Below are 18,303 nucleotides of genomic sequence, written 5' to 3' on the forward strand. Positions count from 1 at the left end.
TAAATGTTCAATAGCAACGAGCAAAACTCTTATGCGCAGAGTCAACTAGCTAAAGCAGTCCATTCTTTCTGGATCACAGATCAAAAATTTATAGCTGGGAGGAAACTTAATAAACCATACAATTCAATCCTTTTACTCTTCAGAAGAAGAAATTAGCCCAAAGAATGGACACAATTTGTTTAAGGTCACACAAGGAGGAAATAGTCTTTAGCAGTACAGTTAAAACTATTGAAAGCACACACTCATATAGTCACTTTATGATTTAAGATTTAAAAAATAAAACTTCATATATATATTCTTATATATCATATGTATATTATCTCCATATATATTATAACTGATCTTCACATTCTGTAAGGTAGGAATGATAGGTATAAATATTCCCACTGTACGGAGGAGGAAACTAAGGCTCAGTGAGGTTAGATGACTTGCCTATGGGTACATAGCTATTAGGAGGTAGAGGAAGAATTTGAATCCAGGTTACTTCGAGTCCAACACTATTTTCAATATATTATACTCCTTTTCAAAAGTTAAAGAACACTTATATCTGATTCAGTTCAGTCACCATTTATGAAGCACCTGCTGTGTGTTAAGGTCATACTTTACTATTCATGTGAAAGTTCACACATCTGCAGTCACTTACTCATTTCCTGATTCCCAAGGAAATGACTCTCCAACCCTGACACCACAGGTGATAAAATCACTGTTCTTCAGCTGACGTAAATCAAGGAATGAGTTCAATCTCAATTCCTTAGCATTTAAGCTTCTCTACCCTCTCTCCTGAACCTACCTATCCATCCTCATTCCTGACGACTGCTGGCACACAGTAGGTACTTAATAAATGATAGCTCGCAGACACGCACTGCTTAAGCTGGATGGGTGCCCTGCTTCTCCATCTCACATTATTTTTGCCTCTAGGACTTTGTTTCCAGGGCTCTTTTCTTCTTCTAGTCTGCCCTCTTTCTTCCTTTCCTCTTATCAAATCCTACCCAAACCTAAAGTCTGTAATTCAGTTCTGCCTCCTGCTTATCAATATATACAACTTACAGTGGCATCTTCCTCTTTGAAATGTTGCAGCCCACATTGTCTATATCATACGGTTCAGTACTTGATCTTTTAATAGCAGCATTCTCTAATTTTTCCTCATGCAATTGTCTTGTTTCCCCAAACACAGTGGGCTTTTCCTATGCACGATAAGGTTCCTGAGAGTTAGCCATACAGGTGGATCAAGTGTTCGATCCACTTCCTAGGTCTGGAAAGTCTTTTCTCCCAGCCCTTGTTGAGTGAAACAGGAGCTGAGACTTCACAGTGACAAAAATCTCCAGCCACCTAGCTTTGTTTCTAACGTCCAATAGTCTGCCTAAGCAGGAGGTACACCTTGCAGCAAAACTACTCCAGGAGTGCAGGTATGTAGCCTCTGCAGGGAAAGACTGAGCAGAAGCCTGAGATTTCTTTGTGGCTGTTAAGGGAAATTATTCTGCTCTTTGTGTTGAAAGAGACAGCAACAAAATATATTGCTTTCACAGAGTCATATGGAAGCAGGTGCCTTGATTTCAAATAAACGCATTTGGGATATTTATAGGGATATAAATGAGACCTGTGATTTCATTGGTACAGGGCCCTTCCAGGTGAAAAAATTTGCTCTACTAAAGAAGGTAACGGTCTTCTCCGCAACCTAAAATTTTAGAGGTGTCTAGAACATGGAAAGATTGCCTTGTCCAGGGTCACACAGCTGGTATGTCAGTGGGACTCAGATCCAGATCTTGGCTTCACAGTGTGTTCTCTATTCATTCAGTCATGTAGTTCACAAAAGGCTCAATCTCTGCATTTTTGGAGATGAGCAACTACAGGCAGCAGCTACCAAGTATTCTTAAATATTTATGATAATGAAAATATGCTTGGAGAGAGAAATATTAGTGCCCTAACAGAATCTCTCTTAGGGTTAGGAATAATAGAAGCCGGCTGAATAAAACTGCACACGTATCTGAATAGAAGGTATTCCAATGATAAAAACTAAAACTGTTCCCTGCCAGGAGGAGCCTCCTGAACAATATATGCAGACTCAACATTTTAATAAGCCTGCACAATGTGAGAAAGGTCGAGAGTCTGGATGCCAGTACCAATATGTGGCAATGAAGACTTTTCTTTTTGTCTCTCAACAAACATATATGAAATACTTACTCTACGCCTATCACTGTAGCAGGCATGGGGGAATGAGAAGGGAGGAGATGTTTCCTGTCATCATGGAACTTCATTCGGTTTGGCAATTTCAGTTGAGTCCATTTGGCATTTGTTGGCAAAAATACTGAAGTGGTTTACCTTGTCCTTTCCTAGCTCATTTTACACATGAGGAAACTGAGGCAATTGAGTGACTTGCTCAGGGTCACACAGCTAGGAAGTATCTAAGGCCAGATCAGAATTCAGACTGATGAGGCTTCCTGACTCCACGCCTGGAACTTTGTGAACGTTGGTACTACCTACCTACCCCAAGACTACTACTAATGGGCTTCATTCAGAAAACTCTTCTTCAGGTTCAAGAGATATAACCAGAACACAAAGAGCTATAATATACAATAATATGTGTCTTACATGGCTACAGTCAAACAGCATTTATGAAGCATTTCCAATGTTTCAGGCACTGGGCTAAGTCTTGAGGACACAATCAGGTCTTGTCCTGAAAGTGCTTATATTCCTCAGGGGATACAACATGCTAAAAGTCATACATACAAGATATATGTACTCTAAATGAGAGGTCATCACAGAGGGAAGGCACCAGCAGCGGGATGGTTGTGATGAGAAGGAACCAGAAAGTACTCCTGCAGAAGACAGTATTTGAGTGGAGTTAAAGGAAGTAGGTGGGGGCAGGGAAAGAGTTGACTATCTTTTGAAGGCCCCCAGCCTCCCTCCACTATAACAGCTATTGTCTGATATCATAGAGACTTTCGTACCAGAGAAAAAGGAATCTTCTGGCGTTAAAAACACGAGCATCTGTAGAAAATCATCTAAAAATTGTCCCTTGGTGCTGTCTTTTTGCTACATTAGTTGTTCTAGAGGCAGCTGTCCATCTTTACTCACCTTCCCCTTCCCCCCATCTTCATTACACTCCTAGTTTTTCACCCTCGGTAATACCATTGCATCAGACCACTTACGTATTTCCTCTGCTCTGAATCCTTCACTTGTCCCCTATCATTTATGGGATCATGGACTCAGAAAATCTTAGGACTGGAAGGGATCTCAGGGGTCATCAGGCCTAAACTCCTTACCTTGGCATTCAAGGAAGACAGAGCCTGGCCCTACTCTACCCTTCCAGCTTTTCTTCCTACTATTACACTTCCATATACTTCATTCTCCAGCCAAACTAGACTCTTGGATGTTCCTGATACACGTGCCATGCTTTTCTGTCCCCTTACCTTTGTTCATTCCATTTCTTATAGCTGAAATGTCATTTCTCTCTCACTACTTCTGCCAGATGAATTGCTACCCATCCTTTCAAACCTGGTTCAAATGCCACTTCCAATACCACCTCCTCTGTGAAGTGTGTCCTGGTCAGATCTTTCTTCTTCAACTCCTGAACAGGAATCTCAGATACTTCTGTTCTATTTTTTTATAATAGAGACTTGTATTTCATATCCTCCTACTAGATTATAAGCTCTGTAAAGGTATAGACTGTCTTATTTAAACTCTGTATCTGTCCTAGTCCTTGGAGAAAAGTGATCTACATATGGTAAATATTTAACAAACGCTGGCGAATTTGCATCGTTATGCTTCCCTCTTCTCACCTAGCCAGCAAACTCTAGCCTTTCTGATGCTGTTTCTTTTCATGCCTCCTTGGGACAATGGGCTTATATTGGGAAGAAGGAAATGACAAACTAACCCCATGAAGCAGTAAAATGGTGCTCATAACAAAACATAAGGGCTTATTTCTGTCACACTTAATTCCACAAAAACAATCATGTCATCATGGATCTGAGTTGGTGACTGGACCTTAGGGATGATTCATTAGACTTGGTAGTTCATCCACTTTACTTATCAAGGCATCAAATAATGTCACTTGAGCTATTTTTATGTCAGTACTGGTGGATTTTTGTATGTCCCTTTTGTGACCCAAAAGACAAATTTTGCAAGACAACTAACAGAATTTAGAGGCTTAGTCTATGGCAGGTCTCATCAGTCTTTCAGAAGTGACTGGACAAGTTTTCATTTATTCCCTGCTTCACAGGGAGAGACCCTCATTTTGGGGCAGGGGAAGGGGAGAGAGGGATAAGGACAAAGGGCAGAGCAAATATCTAAAGGTCCCTTAATAGCTTAGGGAGCTTGGGGAATGTCAACACGCATATAGAGACAATACTTCCTAAAAGTGGGGAGCAGGCTGATTTTTCTCTCCAGATTAATTGGATTTGAAGTCAGAGGCTCTGTGTTTAAATACCAGTGACTTTGTACAAGTCACAATGTCTTTTAGTCTCAGTTTCCTCACCTATAAAAAATTGGTATTAATTTACATAAGAAGTCTATTCAAGCTCTAAATCTAAGATCCATTGTGTATATTTTAATATTACAGATGTTCCTTTTTGGCCACGTGACTTCATCAGTATGGCAATATTCCCAGTGTGGAAATGTCCTCCACCACCAGTAACTTCTCAATCACCTAGAAAGAGTTGCTTGGGGACACTGAGGGATTTAGTGATGGGATCAGGGTTATATAGCTGGTATGTATGAGGGGCAGGACTTGAACCAAGGCTGTGAGAGACAGCAAAAAGTTGTTTCCTCAGAAGTTATTAGCTGATGGAGCCATTGAGAATAAGCCGGATAATAAGAAAGTTGCAGACTGCAGGTGGACTCAGCTAATCAGGAGACAGACAGAAAGTCTGTCCTTCAGAAAGTCACAAAAGTTTTGATAAGAAGGCCAGGCCTGGAAGCAACCTGACCCAGTAGGGGAATATGACTGGGAAAAACCTGGAGAAGGCTTTTCTTCACTGTGCTTGCTTAAGGAACCTCATGAATATAAGTGACACACCCCACATAAAATTATCCCCCCATTTTCTGATCGTGGGTCCTATGTTAAAGCAAGGGTGGGGGGGATCACACCAAGGGTGATTATGTAATGGGCATGTAGAGAAGATGGTGACCTAATGGAGAACGGACCAATCCATCTCCTGGTGGGAAAATGTCTTGAACTAACGGTATATAGCTCTTCTGCTTCAGTACTCATTGCTCCTTCCTCCTGAAAACAGGGTGGGGGCCATCTTTGACCAAAGTGTTCAATTCCTCTGAATTCTGCTGCAATAAATTTTCCTTGATACCTCATCAGTGTCAAGCTTGTCTCTAACAAGGTCTTCCTGATTCTAAGGACAATATTATTGATAAGAATAGTTTAGTTTTAAACAGTACAAAGATTTTCAAAGCACTTTACATATACTACCTCATTTGACTCCCATATGAAATAGAGAGTGCCAAAACTGTTAATCCCATGGTAAAGAGAAGGAAACAAATTCAAATAGGTTGAGTGACCTGCCTGAGATAACAGCTGGTAAATAGTACAACCAAAGTTTGAATGGATGAATTCCAATACCACAGCTAAAGTTCGTTCTCATTTTCTTTTTAAAAATTCTTTTGTTTTGTTTAAGATTTATTTACTTATTTGGGAGGCAACTGGGGTTAAGTGACTTGCCCAGGGTCACACAGTTAGCAATTTCTTTCTACTGTATCTCACTGCCTCTTATTGCTAAGCAAAGAGAAGTCTTGCATGTCTGATTAGGGCAATGACATTATCAGATCTGTATATTAGAAAGATTACTTTGACATTCGAGTAGAGGATAGAATAGGGATATACTCCGGCAGGAAAATCAGTGAGAAGGCTATTAAGATAGGGCAGCTATTAGGTAAAGAGAGCCTGAACTACGTTGGTGGCTGTAAGGATGGGCATAAATGTGAGAGGTATTGATAGGTCATAGCAATGGATTGGAAGTGGAAGATGAGGGATAGGGAAGGATTAAAAATCTTAAAGCTGAAGTATGAAGCATGGGTAACTGGGAAGATTGTTATTCCATCAGTAGAAACAGGCAAGTTGGGAAGAGAAACATTAATGGGAAAAGAGGATGAGTTCATTTTGGTGCTTTTTGAGTATGAAATGTTAACAAGGTATCCAGGCTGACATATGGATTAGGATGACTGGAAATGTGGAGCTGGAGCTTGGGAAGAAGAAGGGGGTGATATCCCTAAGTCAGACTGATTAAACAAGTAACACACAATTTTGGAATCTACCACTCAACTTCACTAATTCCTGTAAGGGAAAAGTAGTAGTTGCTTATGTAGCCCAAACTAGAAACCTGTCAAACACAATTATACAATTTACCAGACTGGTAACTATCCACACACCATATTTTATAGTATTTGACAGAACTCAAAATTTTATAATAATTTCTTAAAGCATAATCACATCAAAAGATGGACATGAATTGGAGGTAATGGATGAACCAATTCAACAACAAGCAGTACGTACAAGTACTATGCTAGGTCTTGGTAGCAGTATACAACATGTAAACAGAGAAGTATGTGTATAATAATTTGAGGAGAGACACAGGATGACTAGCAAATATTGCTTACTAGAATTTTATATAATTTTGCAAATCATATACAGTAATTCATCTTGCCACTGTAGAAAAAAATTAGACTGACATAAAAAACTGGGGCCCTCAAGTTCATAAAATCATAAAATGGTAGAACCTATGTAAGAAAACAGATTAAGAGAGGTGAAGATATACTTGAGGTGCAATGTCTGGCAGGGGCAGAGTTTAAACCTCAAGCCATGTTATCTTAATCCTGTTCCATTCCTCTGTCTAATTCCTTACTTCTTCAACTATAAGAACATTCTGAAATTAAATTCCAAAAAGTCTCTCTGCTCTCATAAGAAAAATAATTTGATTTGTCTGAAATCAAGGAATAAGCATGTGCTGACCTGTTTCTAGAAATGAACAGGTCTATTTAATTTTACACCCTCTAACCCCACTACAATTGCTTTATAGCTACAATATTGTTGGCAATATCTTGGATAACATCTTAATACAAGATTTTTCTTTAATGCCATTTTATCTGACAGCAACTGGAACTCAGAAAATCATAAACAGAACTAGTCCTTAATTATAACAATGATTACTCCCAAGCATGACTTGAACGAAGAGCTAGGAAGACACTCCCAATCTATTCACGCCTTTGCACAGGTGGGAGGTAAACAAAAGTTGTACTCTGAATATATTTTCAGTCTTTTCCAATGTACTCATCAGTTGTGCTTATTTTTCCTTCTTCTTTTCCTTTTTTGGTTTTAAAAAATAGTATTTAATATATGGAATTGCTCTTTGCAATGAGGAGGAGGGATACTGGGAGAAAGTATGATGACATAAAAAGACATGAATAAAATTTATTTTTAAAAGCAATTATTATTTCCTTACAGTTTTTAGTTATCTAAATATGCTTTAACCGTAAAATAGAGATAATGATCTTTCTATAGTTATATAAAAACCTCTAAACCCTAATTGCTTTTCAGAAGGCCTTAACAGTTTTGTTCATATTAATCAGCTTTGAGTTTCTACATATAATCGCCGTTAATGAGCTCACCCACAATAATGGACAGCTAAAGTGGAACTGAAGAACAAATAGCTTCTTGAAGGATCTGAATGATGCTTCTTTCACTACATTATAATGTTGTCCATTCATAATAAAAGCAATTAAGTGTTCTCTATTTAATATCTTACTGTGTGGCTCACCAGAGCCATTTTTCTCCTCATTTACTTTTCTTCATTCCTTTTATTACCAAGTATACAAACTTCACTGGTTAATTTGCCTTATCAACTTGTAAAAGTTCATTATAAAAGGGAGAAACTGTAGAGCTTGTCAAAGCATTTTATTATGATTATTATTTCCATTGTTATTTTATCAGTCCAACTGTTCTGTAAATTGAAGCACTGGCAGATGATAACATGAGCTGTTTAGCAATTTTGAAATATATTCGTTATTTGTAAGTTTCTGCACGTGAAGGTTAAATGACATTAGAAAGAATGCTGCCTGTTCTTCTGAACTTCTTAATCTTCCACAGATCTCCTCCCCAGCTCTGCTCTTTTCGGACTAATCTCCTCTCACAGTGAAGTAAAATCTCAAAGTTGTTGCACTGGCATTTCTCTTAGCAAATTCTGGAGCAAAATTTCATTTACTCATTGATAATTTAGCATTCTTCTTTGGAAAACTGGCTTGATCAGTTGACCACCTATTCAGTTTAGCCACACATTTTAACACTTAATTTTATACTACTTGCTGCTGGTTTCACATTTATTAGCTTTTTCTCCTGAACTATCCTGTGGGTTTGTTCTATAAATACCTAATACTATTTCTGTAGCCCCCATGATACCTAATACAGAGTTGGGCAAGGAATTTTTAAAATCTGTTTCTTTCTATTGTCAACAAGAACTATCACTTACTGATTGAGGTGTATTGTTTGGATATTTTTTTCATCCATTTCAGCCTCTCTTCAGATATCAAATTGATCTTCCTGAAGTACAAGTATAATCATGTTATTGCTCCCCTTCCCCGTCCTCTCCCCCCCCCCCCCATTCAAGCAACTCCACTAGCTCCCTATTGACTCCAGGTTCATATAAAATCCTCTTGACTTTAAAAATCCTTCATCACTTGCCTCCTTCTTGCCTTTGCAGTCTTCTTACACCTTATATTCTACATCTCCTAACTCTATGATTCAATGACACTTGTTCTAGTTATTCCTAGCACACAATTCTACATTTCTCAACTGAGCATTTTCATTGGCTATCCTTCATACCTGGAACATTCTCCCTTCTCACTTCTGCCTTAAAACTTCCTTAGATTCCCTTAATTCTCAGCTATATCCCACCTTCAGCAAGAAGTCTTTCCCAGTCCTCTTTAATCTTAGTAACTTCCCTCTGAAATTATATCAAACTTCTGATGTATATCTTGTTTTTTGTATGCAGTTCTTTCCATGTTATCTCTTGCACTGGACCATGAGCTCCTTTAGAACAGAGAATATTTTTTGGGGGGAAGGTTTTCTTTGTATCCCCAGCACTTAGAACAGCTCCTAGCACATAACAGATGCTTAATAAATGCTTGCTTAACTATGTAGGGTTGTTATAATGATTTTGTTTTTCTCTCCTATTTCAACAGGAGGAGGGAGAGGGAAAGAAAATAGATTTTTGTTAAATAAAAAATAAACTAAATTCTATGAACCATTATTTATAGTAGACTCTTCTAGGAAATGAATTATATTTTAATTTTCACTTGTAGGCAAGAAAGCATTCTTAGAAGGGAAGATGACAAACAAAAGTGGAGAATCCCTGCGCTAAACTATTTACATTTTTTATAATATATACATACACACATATATAAACTATTAAACAAAACAGTCTCATTTGCATGAGTTCCTTTCTCATCTCTCTAGTCTATGTTCTTATTAGATTTTTAGATGGCATTTTTATATTATTATAATCAGGATAAATGTTCATTCTGCTTTCTTTTCTCTGAATCACTACAATCACTACCAGTATTTCCATCTTCCTTTGTATTCCTGTCATTCTTAATAATGCAGCACTATCCCACAATTTATGCATTTCCTGATCAGTACATAGGCTACATCCTGGTTTGCTGTTGTCATTTTGTTTTACTATTAAAAATAAAGTTGCCATGAAAATTTTTAAATGGAGAGTTTTTTCCCCTTGTAAAATCATCATGTTATGGTCCTGAGAAGGAGATGACAGAGTCAAAAGTATTAAACATTTTGGAAGCATCATAGTCCATGGTCAGAGGTATACTTCAGGACAATTGCATTTCCTCCTAACTTCATCAATAACACACACATTTTCCACATCAATTCAAATAGAAATATGTTTATTACATACCTACTATGTGCAAAGCACTGTGCTCTGGCTGAGTGAGGATTTACATGGTAATGTTAAATCCTTTTTTCTAATGTGATGGTGGTAAGGAGGCAGTTTAGTAATATTAAAAAATAGAAAAAATAAAGCTATCATTAATAATTTGTGTTTCTTTCTTAAAGAACTAGCATATTTGTTCATACACTTGCATAATGAATACCAACTACTGCTCTTGTAAATATGTGTCATTTTCTTGCAAATCTTGGACATCAGATTTTTCTCAGATATGCCATGTGATCAGATATGCCATGGACAGAGCTCTTGACACAGATTCAGGAAGACTGAAGTCTGAATCGTGTCTCAAAAATATCTGTGTAACCCTGGCATATATTAGGAGCTTAATAAATGTTTATTGGTTTCCAGACTCTGGGAGTCACTGTTTCTTCATCTGTAAAATGAGGATAACGGCATAGTCTGTTCTGAGGACAAAAGTAAGATATATAAAGTGTTTTGCAAACCTGAAAGCTTTATAGGAATGTCAGCTATTATTAACTTATCACCAAGCTATTCTCTGTTTCCTTTATTTTATATACGCAAGTGTTTTTATGTAGCCACTCAATCCATCCTGTTTCCAATCACTTTTTCCACTTATTTGATAGATACAAATCTTCCTTATCTCCACAAATCAGATAAAGAACTCTTGTTTTCTTTCCAATTCTTCTTTTCTTAAGTACATGTTCTAGGTGTACCTTTTTGATTCCCAATGGATTGACTTCAATTTCCATAGCATATGGAATTCAGAGCTCAGAAAACAAACAAAAAACAAAAATAACTCCAAGAATATAACTGTCCACATCATCAACAATAGAGAAGGCATTCTTGCTTCATTCAAGGAAAATATTCTCTTTTCTATTCTATAATTATTGCCTCTGTCTAGGAGTGCAGAATTACAGGTCGCCTCTCATTTCCCTGGTAAGACTTCAAATCTTCCCTAATTCTACCAGATGTTTCACCATGTGCAACTTTTCCATCCTTATCCTCATCAGTGATTGTTAATTGAATACTCAACAGAAATGGATAGTCAAAACAGCACCTCGAGTCAGAAATTGTGGTCTATTTGTTCTTTGTTCTTGAAGAGGACTATGACTTCAGGAAGGTGATGCCATGACTTGCAAGTGAATTAGATTTGAGTGAGGGAAAGCTGTGCAAAGTCACCAGCCTTACTTTCTCCTCTGGAGCCATCTGGGACCAGTGGCAAGATATAGATCAGGATGACTGGAGATGCAGGATGCAGTTTAAGCTAACTAAGGTCTCTCTATAGTCTCAGTTTGAATGAGGCTATGAAATGATTAAAGCTAAGTAAGAGATGAATCAAAGAATGGCCTTCTTTGCCTTGTCAAAAAAAATCAATCTGGGAGGGGTAGTCCTTTAAGGGTCTCTGGCCAAAACAGAAACAACTATTTATGTTCATTCTGGGCAATCAAGGTCCAAACAATGACCAAGGAGCCTGGCCTGGGACCTATTATTGGTCAATCAATGAAAGCCAGAGCAATTTGGGTTTAAGGTCTGAGATGTGTACTTGCTGGATGACTCTGGTCAATTTGTTTCTGTTTCCTTTCAGTCTCAGTTTCCTCACCTTTCAAATGAAGGTAATAATATTTACCATCTCCTTCCTCACAGGGTTTCTACTAGGAAAGCTCTTGATATCATTTATGTTCAGAGCTTTCCAAGATGACCCGAGATCCTAGGGCAGTCATACTAAACAGTGATGATAGAAAGAAGTTAATACGCAAAAAATATCAGGATAATCTGATCTTAGGCAGAACCTGATATCTCTGGAGGTTCAAGGTTTGGTTCAGTACTTTTGACACTGAGTATCTGTGATACTCAAGTCAAGTCACTGAACTCTCCTGCCTTCTGACTTCCTCATCTGTGAAATAAGGATGAACTAAAGTGTTTCTGAGGTCCCTTCCACTTGTAAATTTATGATTCGATAATGTAGAATGTTATAAGGAAGGGTAAGCCTTTCTTCATGGTGAAGATCCAAAGTATGGTAACTGCCACAGAATAAATGCATTGCCTGCGTTTCACCATTTGACCTTTTGGAGGACAGGATAGCTATGATTTTCTCAGCAAATCACATACATACAGTAGAACACAGTCCCAAAGCAGCAGACCAAAGCACAAATCAAAAAGTGAGCTCTTTGGTGGACCCTCCTCTTTACCATTCCCTGCTCACTTTTTCAGGAAGGGGGAGAGAACAGATGCGGAAGGAAGGAAAGGTAACAAGCATTTAATAAGTACATACCATATGTCAAATACTAGGTACTGTGATAAGCATTTTTAAAATATCTTATTTGATCCTCCCAACAACCCTGGAAGGCAGGTGGTATTATTATCCCCATTTTACAGTTGGGGAACTGAGGTTAAAAGACATTAAGTGATTTGTACAGTCACATAGCTAGTAAGTGTCTGAGGACATATTTGAGCTCGGATCATCTTGCCTACCAGCCCAGCACTCTGTACATTGCACCAGCTCAGCTCCCAGTGTTCTGATAGAGGCTCCTGAGTGCCCCCTTCCTCTCCCTAATGGCATCCTCACTGTTCTATCCTCCCAGTGGTATCATCAATCTATTCTGTAGAAGTCTCTTTATCCTTAATATTGGCTAACACTTACATCATTTAGTCCAAAGACCTATTCATTTTGTCTATGAGGAAAATGAGACCTACAGAGGTCAATTTCCTTATCCAAAGTTACACAGTTATTAAGTAGCAAAGAGAAAGTTTGAACTGAGGAGTTCAGACTGCAAATCCAGCACTCTTTTCCACTGTCTGAGTGGAAATATAACGGGTACCAGGGGGCTAATCTATCCTCCTCCCTAGTAACATCAATGTATTTCCACATGGGTCTTCTGAATTCTCCGAAGAAGTCCCTTTAATAGTGGAAATTTCAGTTGCTATGACAGCTGGGAGGAAAGAGATTTTTTTGGCAGGCAGATCTTAAATCACACCACGTAGATAGTCACTAAATTCAACTGCTGTGCCTTAACAGAGACAGACTCTCGCAGGGTGGGGCTGTGAGCTGTGGCATAAAAAATGGAGATGGAGCCAGAGGAGCTGTATTCGAACTCTGTCGTAGCTTCTTATTACCTACATGACCTTGGGCAAGGCAAATCACATTGAAAGTTTCAATTTCCTCACTATTAAACATCGATAGTAGTTATACTACCTATTCTAATTGTTTTTTTTAAAAATTATTTTATTTTTAATTTATGGAATAAAACAAGTATTTCCATAACACAGTATAAAAAAAGTCTGCACATGAAACTGCAAATCTATAATGTACCACTTGCTAGTTTTTAAATATATAATAAATTTATCATGTAAATTTCTTTTTCCCCCTCCCTTCTTATTCTTTTTTTTATTCTTTCTTTCTTTATTATTTTATATTCTTTTATTCTTCCCTCCCTACTCCCTTGCCCTAGAGATGGCTATCATTGAAACAAATAGGTGCATATATACATACATATGTGAAATTATTCTCCATATATACTTCTATTAATCAGTTCTTTCTCTGAATGAAGATAGTGTTTTTCTTTATATGTTCTCTATAGTTAATTTGGGTATTTTTTATAGTCAAAATGACTTATTTGTTCAAAAAGTACTTTTAAGTGCTTTTAAAAAGCCTTTACAATTGATTATGTGAGCTGCACATAGTGGGCCTTAAATACTTTTTCAAAGAATGAATTCTTTTTTGTAATATCTGATTAAAGGTATGCAATTTTAAAAAAAAATATCTATCAACCTAATTACAGGGCAGTGGTCCTCCAGCTTTTTGTTTTATTGACATCACCAGAGTTAAAGTCTTCTTGGGCTACCTGGTCTCACTTGCCAGTCCAAATATAAACATAAACTGCAAACCATTGCTACAAAACAAAAATCCATGAACAATAATTTGGTGAAGTTATGACCTGAGTAACCAGCTATTCCATATAGACTTTTCCTCCGCTCACTTTTGAGTTTTGGGATGGAGCTTCCAAATTACAGATAAAGACAAGACTTTTAAAAAACTCCATTGTTGTATAATTTGAATATTCGGACTACTCCATAGACTATACTCTGTGCAGTACTGACCTAGGGACTCAAATCATCTAAAATAGTTTTAGAAAAGCAATGTGTAACTCCATTCGCATAAAGATAGTGAGTCCAATACATTAGATGGACAAGGGCCAAAAAATAATACCACCTTATATCTGCAGGGTGCTGTTCAAGTGCTCAATGTACTTTTACACACAATATATCATTGAACCTTTATCGCTGTGGCCAGTTTACTCCTCCTGGCACCTATCTATACAAACAGAGGCTTCGTAAATACTTTAGATTTATTCAAAATAATCTCTTGCATGAGAGGCAGCATGGCATGCTGGATAGCCAGGCAGTTCTGAAATCAGAAAAATTTGGATTCTAGTTCTGTCTTTGAGACTCAATCACTGTGGGACCCTGACTAAACAGGGGCAGGGATTCTTCACTTTTTTTGTGCCAGGGACCCTTTTGGCAGTCTTGTGAATCCAAGTCACCCCTTATCAGAATAATCTTTTAAAAGTATCACATAAAATTTATAGGAATACAAATGAAAGGAAATCAATTATTTTGTAATATAGTTATCAAAATAATATTTTCAAAATTCCATGGACTCAGGTTGAAGACCTAAGCTGTAAGCTTTAAGTCTTACCACTTTACCAGTGAAATCACAGGTAAAAATCCCTATCTTCATACGCTAAATATGGTATCCCTTTCACTCACTGTCCATTCCATGGGCTTCAACAAGTATTGTGTTTTCCATTAGAATAACAGAAATAAAGAAAGGGTTTTAAGGCTTGTTCAGAGCCAACCACTGAGAAATACTATACTAAGTGCTGCCAATTCATGAAAAAAATCCACTTTCTGTCTCTGTATCAAGGACAAATGCCTAAAGCCACTCAATCTTTACAAATCAATTTTTCAGTTTCTGTATCATGGAATTTAGACTAGATTTTATTGGTGATAGCCCTGGGAAATGAAGTTTCATAAGTATGATACCTGTATACTAATGGAAATGTAAATCTGTGGAAACTGATAGCTACTTTTAGCATGACTAAATCACCAGCTGTCCTAATCTTCATATATTCACCTTTAGTTACAGAATAGAAAATTATACTAGAATTATTTAATGTAACATAATCCTGTTTTTAACATTTGATTTACTTATATTTAGGATCCTGGGCAAAATCTATTTTAAACTATGTGATGTATAGCCACACTTAACAGACTAATTATTTCCTCCTTTAATTCTGTTTTCAATGGGAACTGGGGAGTCCTTGAACTTCATTCAGTTCAGTAAACTATTATCAAATGCCACTGTGCTTGACAATGAGGATGCAAAGAGAAAATGAAAACATTCCCTATAGTTAAGAAACTTATTCTCCAATTTGGGATAAAACTTGTACACAGATAAGTAAATTCAATTTGAAATAAAAGTTGCTGATATTAAGGCAGCAGTACCTTTTTTTGTGCAAAGAAGTATTATAGTCATACCTGTGCCTTATGAAGATTAATTTAGAAACTGGGTGAAGGATGAATTTGAGAGGGGAGAAAAAAGAGAAGCAAAGAAGTCATTTGGAGGTTATTGCAATATTGCAGAAAAGAGCTGATGAGAGCTAAAATTATGGCTGTCTTTGTATGAGTGGAGAAAATGGAGCAGATATGAGGTGTTTTGAAGGCAAAATAAATGAAATATCCATCATTATTACTACTGTTATTAATAGGAGTAGTAGAAATAGTTAGCATTTCTACAGTAGTTTAAAGGTTTGCAAAATCCTTTTACATATCATCTCACCTGATACTCACAACAACCCTGTAAAGTGGTGCTATTATCTCTATTTTTCAGATTAGGAAACTGAGGCTAATAGAGGCTTCTAGGATCACAGAGTTACTAAGTATTTGAGGCAAGATTTGAATTTAGGTCTTCCTGACTTTATAACAGGACAACCTAACTTTTTGAGAACAATAATAAACTATATCTCTTGAATGTATAGAACACCTTTCTTCAAAAGATCTTACATACATATTATCAATTGTCTCCAATATCTTACTGAGTACTGATGGAAAAACTGAGGACCAGAAAATTAATCCAGTTTACCCATGGTCATCCAGCAATATCCTCAATAGAAGTTCTTTCCCTTTTTGTATCATGGATCCATTTGGTAGACTGCTAAAATCTATGAACCCCATTTCAGAATATTGTTTTAGAATGCATCAAAATAGAATACATAGGATTACAAAGAAAACCACTTCTATTGAAGTGCAGTTGTCAAATCATTTAAAAAGAACAAGGTTCCAGATGCCAGCTTAAGAACCCCTGTAAGTCAACTTCCTGATCCCTTAAGGTGCTGAGAATAACTTGAAGTTTTCACTATTAGAGTAACTCCTTTGAATTACAATGCAGTTTAAATACTGATCCTTCCATCTCAGTAACTAGTAAAAAAGTAAAAATCTAAAGTTGCCTTTTTTATCCCTGGATTTAAAAGCAGTTTATATATACATACATACATACGTCTATGTATATACATATATACACACATACATACGCACACATATACACATATATATGTGTGTGTGTTTATATATATATATGTATGTATACCATTTGTAACCTCAGTTTGTCTGACAGTAATGTTGGTCCAAAAATAAAATAACAACAAAATACCAGCTCCCAGCAAAGATTAAATTTGGAATGGTCCCCTGTGACCTCTGAAGTCACAATCCATTTGTACAAATCATAATAAAATTTTCCCAGTTTTGGTTATTTGTTAAGTGTTTAGCACAATGCCTTTACATCGTAGGTTCTTAATAAAAACTTCTTCTTGTGTTTCTTTTCCATTTGATATGACATTATAATAATCTCTCTAGGTCATTATACACATAGAATTTGTTGACTTACAATAGGATATGAAATGACATTTCTATTATTTGTATGTTATTTTAAATATTCATTTTAACTTTAACAATACAACATAAAAGGAAATCTTGTTTCCAAATCCCCTTCTAAACTCATCTGCTGCATGATTTTGTGGCTCTTATTATTATTTATGTAATTGTAATCAATGTATATATTGTTGATTTTTTTTCTTTACATAGCATCATTTCACATAAAGTTTCTCATATTTTTGCATTCTCTGTATTTGCCATTACTAGTGACTGGTTGAGCCATTCTCTAAGGATGCTTGCAAAGAAGCATTTTTCTGCTTAACATAAGAAACACTTCCTAATAATTACAGCTGTCTCAAAATGGAACTGTCTTGAAAGGTGGTAAATTCTGGAGCTGTTCAAGAAAATGCTGGATGATCAACCACTTTTTGCTGAGGTAACTGATGCTCTGTACAGGGGCTAGAGTAGATACCCTTTCAAATCTTTTATTTGATTTTTACAATAGCTTTGGGAGGTAGGTATTATTTTTACTTCCACTTTACAGATGAGAAAACCAAGTTCTACAAAGGTTATACTGCACGGTATAATGCACAGGTTATATTGCACAGGATTTTGCAGCTAGCAAGTACCTGAGGTTGGATTTTATCTTAGCAGATAGAGCTGACTCCATGTCTAGTTCTCTATCTACTGTACTACCTGTCTGCATAGTTTTTTAAAATTTTATTTATTTTATTCTGAACTTAAGAAATAAAACAAGCACTTCCATAAAATAGAATTAAAAAGGTGATTGTACACGAAACTGCAAATCTATTATGTACAACTTGATATTCCTTTTAAACATATAATAAAATTACCATGTAACTTTGTTGTTTCCCCTTTTTTCTCCTCTCATCGCCTAGAGATGGCTAGTAGATACAAATGTGTGTGCATTTGTGTGTTTGTGTGTGTGTGTGAAACCATTCTGCACATACTTCTATTTATCAATTCTTTCTTGGGATGCAAATAGTGTCTTCCTTCATATGTCCTTTGTAAGTAATTTGCATATTTATAATTGTCAAAATGATTTATTCACTCAAAGTTGCTTTTAAAATATTATTGCTTTTTACCGTATATACTGTTCTCCTGGTTCTGTTCATTTTGCTCTTTGTTATCTCATGCAAGTCTATCCATGTTTTTTAAAGATCATTCAGCTCATTATTTCTTATAGCATAGTATGCCATCAATATCATATACTTGTTGCCATTTCCACATTGATGGGCATCTGCTTGATGTCTAGTTCTTTTCCACCACAAAGAGAGCTGCTATACATATTTTAGAACATGTAAGTACCTTTTTTCCTTTTCCCTAATTATCTTAGGTTGTTTTAATTTGCATTTACATTTTACATCCCACACTGCTCTCTATCTCTTGTTTATTCATAAATTGTTCACCTATCCATAAATCTGCTAGG

At 36.6% G+C, this 18,303-nt stretch overlaps 1 protein-coding gene across 3 annotated transcripts in view; it reads right to left on the reverse strand.

Moving 5' to 3' along the window:
- The window catches only part of DPP6 (dipeptidyl peptidase like 6), a 1,325,443-nt gene that overhangs the window by 368,188 nt on the left and 938,952 nt on the right, over positions 1-18,303 (reverse strand). The window lies entirely within an intron of this gene.

Source organism: Notamacropus eugenii, chromosome 3, assembly GCF_028372415.1.
Source record: "Notamacropus eugenii isolate mMacEug1 chromosome 3, mMacEug1.pri_v2, whole genome shotgun sequence".
Taxonomy (NCBI): domain Eukaryota; kingdom Metazoa; phylum Chordata; class Mammalia; order Diprotodontia; family Macropodidae; genus Notamacropus; species Notamacropus eugenii.